Source organism: Tachypleus tridentatus, chromosome 13 (assembly GCF_004210375.1).
Source record: "Tachypleus tridentatus isolate NWPU-2018 chromosome 13, ASM421037v1, whole genome shotgun sequence".
Lineage (NCBI taxonomy): Eukaryota > Metazoa > Arthropoda > Merostomata > Xiphosura > Limulidae > Tachypleus > Tachypleus tridentatus.
The window spans coordinates 200,153,893-200,158,797 of record NC_134837.1 but is presented as its reverse complement, the minus strand read 5'-3'; the positions used below and the strand labels follow the sequence as shown (position 1 = coordinate 200,158,797).

General features: G+C 29.2%; 1 long non-coding RNA gene across 1 annotated transcript; it reads right to left on the bottom strand.

Moving 5' to 3' along the window:
- Positions 1-2,381: 2,381 nt before the first annotated feature.
- LOC143239248 (uncharacterized) lies at positions 2,382-4,599 on the bottom strand. The gene is made up of 2 exons (XR_013021078.1): positions 3,593-4,599; positions 2,382-2,601 (listed from the first exon to the last, which is right to left on the bottom strand). It is a non-coding gene; the product is annotated as an uncharacterized LOC143239248 (long non-coding RNA).
- Between the last annotated feature and the right edge of the window lie 306 nt (positions 4,600-4,905).

Genomic DNA, 4,905 nt, shown 5'->3' with positions numbered 1-4,905 from the left:
CTAAAACAAATTATGCTACAATATTCTGAAAAAATTAAAAGAAATCATACTAGAATATTGTAAACAGATTAAAGCAAATTATGCAAAAATATACTGAGTAGACTAAGAAATACTAAAATTTACTGAGTACTCAGAAACAAATTATACTACAGTATACTGAGGAGTAGCCTAAAACAAATTATGCTGAGTAGACTAAAATAAATTATACTACAATATTCCGAGTAGAATAACAAAAATTAAAGAAAAATATGTCAAGTATAATGAAATAAATTATACTACAATATACTGAGTTGACTAAAACAAATTACAGAACAACTTACTGGGTAGACTAAAACAATGATACTAGAATATGGTGAGTAAACTAAAAACAATTATAGTACAATGTATTGACTGCACTAAAACTAATTATACTAAAATTTAGTGAATTGAGTAAAAGAAATTACAGAATAATAAACTGAGTAGACTAAAACAATTAGACTACAATATACTGAGTTAACTAAAATAAATTATAGAACAATATACTGAGTACACCAAAAGAAATTATACTACAATGTACTGAGAACTCTAAAACATATTATACTACAATATACTGAACAGACTAAAAAAAATTACACTACAGTATACTGAGTAGATAAAAACATATTCTACTACAATATACCGTGTAAACTAAATCAAATTATACTAAATTATACTGAGTAGCCTGAAACAATTATACTACAACATATTGAATAGATTAAAACAAATTATACAGAGTAGCCTGAAACAATTCATACTGCAATATACATATCTTCATCATTAAAGCCTTCTGCAAAGACAGAAATAATGATGCACTTTGTGTATTAAATTTTTAGACACTACTTACGGGATGATTTGATACTCAGTAGACTAAAACAAATTATACCATAACAAAGTGAGTACACTGGAATGTAGAGGTTTAACCCTTTTATTTTAACTTTCATGGAGTCATCTCTGACAGCATATTTTAGTTTAAAAAGTTGTAAATGATGGGCAAAGGATTAGGGATAAAGAAGCACGTGAAAGTCACACACAGGTAACTGTTTCAAATTGACCCAAGTACAAAGTAGTTTGTACGCACAAGAGTTAATGGGGGATGGCAAACATTTCTGGCATAGAAGTTCTCTGATCAAATCAATATTTATAAAGCAATGAAGTGGATAGGAAATCTCTGACTAGAATTTGTTTATCAGTTTCTAAAGATCAATATTATGTATATGGAGCAGTTAGTTCAGAAGCAAATATTAAGGAAGATACTCATTTATGTAGTGCATTTTACAGGTTATAATGAGAAGAGCTTAAAGGATAAAAAAAAAGTTCTTTTTAGGATCTCTTTGGCATATTATGTGTAAACCTGTTATGCCTAAGCATTTAGGCCATAGTTACACACCTCAACTTTTTTGTTGGGCCAGCTTGGAATGTGACTGATAAATGGAGAGCCATAATAGTTCTTCCTCTGAAAAATTTAAGTTTTGTTTGCATTTTCTTCTATTATCTTTTAGCCCATATGTCAAATGTTGTGAACCTCTGAAATTTTAGTCAGAAAAGAACACTTGTCACATATTGGGATCTACTTTAGGTGGATCTAGATAATGTGCAAGGGTAACACTATAATACTTTATTGAGGACTTTTAAGATTAGCTTAATATAGAAGTAAGAAAACCTCCTCAACCTTTAAAAACCCCACCACAAATCTTAGAAAACAAATGAATTAGTTAAACTTGAGTTAGAAATGTTCATGTCACTTACCATGTTAAACATCATTGATACTAACAGGTTTTAGTAAAGCTATTTAGATTTTAGACCATATTCTTTGTAATAAATACATAGTGTAAATGCAAGAAAAATGGTACTTGTAAACTAGTAGTCAGTGGACTTTGAAATTGGTCTCACTACACAAAAATAGTATCCTTTAAAACCTGTGTCCAATAACAACTGTTATTTTTCATTTAACACCAACATTTTGAGCAACTGTTTTGTCAGCTTTGATATGAAATTGAATGCATTCTTATGTACAAGTAACAAGAAACCATTTGGTACTTCAACATTAAACCTGCATGCCCAGTTAGAAAAAATATTTACTCAAGACTGTCCTATCTCTTACTAATCTTAAACCCATCTCTTCTCTTCCTGTTGCTTTAATAACTTAGTATAACATTATCAGATGCCTTTGTCACCCAAATAATATTATAGAGTTCAATAAAGTTTACTTCTTACCATTTTCTCTCAAAATAAAAGTTGAAGGACAACTGATCTCCACAAGATAAAATATCTTAAAACATAAAAGTGCATAATAAACTACATGTAGTGGTTGATAAAAGAGAAAAACAGGAAATATGTTACAGGTATGACCACCAAGGCATTAATCACAAATATATATATATTTAATTTTAACACATACTGATGTTGATACAATATTTCAGGCAATGTTGTATTAATGACATTGAAATACATATATACATCTCTAATTAATATCTTGTTATCTTCAGCTGTTTAACCTATAAACTTCCATCCATAACATTGTCCTCGTAACCTTCCTCTGAACCCTCTCTAATTATTCATCATCTTCAGACAAGCGGACAAAAACTGTAAACAATATTTCACTTGAGACATAAATAGTGACTTCAACAGAGATAACTATCTCTTGTAATCACCAAGTCTATACACACATCCTCAAATTCAATTAGCTTTAATACTAACAATTATGAATAACTTATATTATTAATGCATTTTAAAATAAAAATAGTTGGATAATATAAATGGGGAAAATTTTAATAAAAACTTTGAGATGTTTTCATTAATTTGTTAAATTCAGCAAACACTATTGATGTTAAATCAAAATGTATCTTCTGGCAGATTAGAAATCACTTGGAGAGCTCTTAAAACTAAAGGCTGTATGATAATTCTACCTGATTTTAGTAAAACATACAGGTGAGTTGAAATCATTGACATCAGAGATATTAAAACAAAGTTTTAATTTTTAAAATTTGAAATGTTTGCATTATGAAAAGGATGAAAAAAAAAAGTTGAAACCTTATGATGTAAAATATTAAAACAGAAGGATCACAAGAAAAATACTTTGGAATATTATATACAAGACAAACATAGGGCCAAATTTCTGAGAAATTTGAAATAAGATCAATATCAAAATTTTGGCAACATATGCTCTTACTGAGCCAACAATAACTGAAAAGATTACTAAGGTCAGTCGAAATGAACAAACGGAATTCAGGAGAGCAACTCTTTAATATAAAGCTTAAAGTGGAAAAAACAAACAACAAAACAATAAATGTTTAACTAAAACACCAAACTCGACTTGAAGGTGAATGTGTTATTACGTTTGTTCTTCTTATGCAAGTAATAATGTATTATTATAGTTGGTATTGTAGAACTTTTATTGTATTAAACAAGACACAAATATAAATTTTGCAGTTATTCGTATTAATAATAATTTGATTAATTTAAAAATGTACTAGTGGAATAATTTAATAATATTTAACTGCCTATAACTTTTGATCAAATCAGTCTAATACATATATCATAATCAAAATTTAGCGCAATAATAAATAGTGCTAACTCTAATACACCATTCTTCTTTTCTTGTGAGTTGGAGTACGTAAGTTGTAACTGTACATGTACGTCATCGAAAAAATAAAATTTTACAACTTTCAAAACTAGCTGCAGTGAAAATAAGCTTGCTTTTACAAGTAGTCCAGTAATAAAATGAAATGAGAAACGCAACCCCACTATCGTTAGTTTTATCACCCTTTAAATTACTAAGAGATTGTAAAAGTTTACTAGATTTAAATTCAGAATTCCCGACAATTCTATTAACACCATCCCTATTTTTATGAACCATAATGTTAAACAATAAACTTACGGAAACACCACCTAAAGTAATTTTTGTAAACTATTCTTAAAAACATTATTTGTACAATGTTTTAAAAAATACATTCCAAATAATTATTAGTGAACTTTTATTTTAACCGACGCTTCGCCTTTGCTGCTTCTTTAGGGCTAGTACATGAAACTGTATGACACTGTAATATTCGTATGTAACAGTATACACTAAAAATTTTCCAAGATAACAAAACATTATTTCTAGAATATTTTTGCCCCTACCCTCAGTGACATAGTGATAAGTCTGTGGGCTTATAATGCTATAAATCAGGTTTCGATACCTTTAGTGAGCAGAGCAAAAATAGCCCATTGTGTAGCTTTTCTCTTAACTCTTATCTTTGTGAGTTTCTTATTATTATGGAGTAAATGTTTTTTCTAAGATAGCGAAATATCTTTATGAATTACGTCTGTCATAAGACATCTGTATTTAGCTTATTATATTTTTAACGGTACTTTATTTATTCAATCCCTTAAGGTTCTTCAAACATCTTAAAAGGAGATAAAATTGGATATGCGTTTGAGTTATAGGATAGGTCCGCTGAACTTGTATGTTTGCTTCAGCTATTTGTTGTGTCCAAATTCGTATCCCGAAATGTTTGTAAACTCGCATCTCTCTGCCTGGAGAACGATCCACTAAATAGCAAATTATTTTATGAAAATTTCAGCTATAGAGTATTATTAAAGCACTAATTTGACTGCTTCAATGTGAAACATAATAATGACACTAGATAAAAGTATAAAACGGAATGAACAATCTTTATTAAGTGACAAAATACAGAGTGTGTACTCGCACTTTTGTTACAAATGTAGAACTACCAATTCTCATGCACCTGAACTTATTCTCACGCTCAAAAGCATTCATTTAAAGGACAACTACAACAAAAACAACAACTAACGTTTTGGTCAAATTAGCACCTTGCTATAACGCACTGAGATTATATGAATTCTCTATATAAAGTGGTTACCGTTCAAAGTATCTTGTCCACTGCC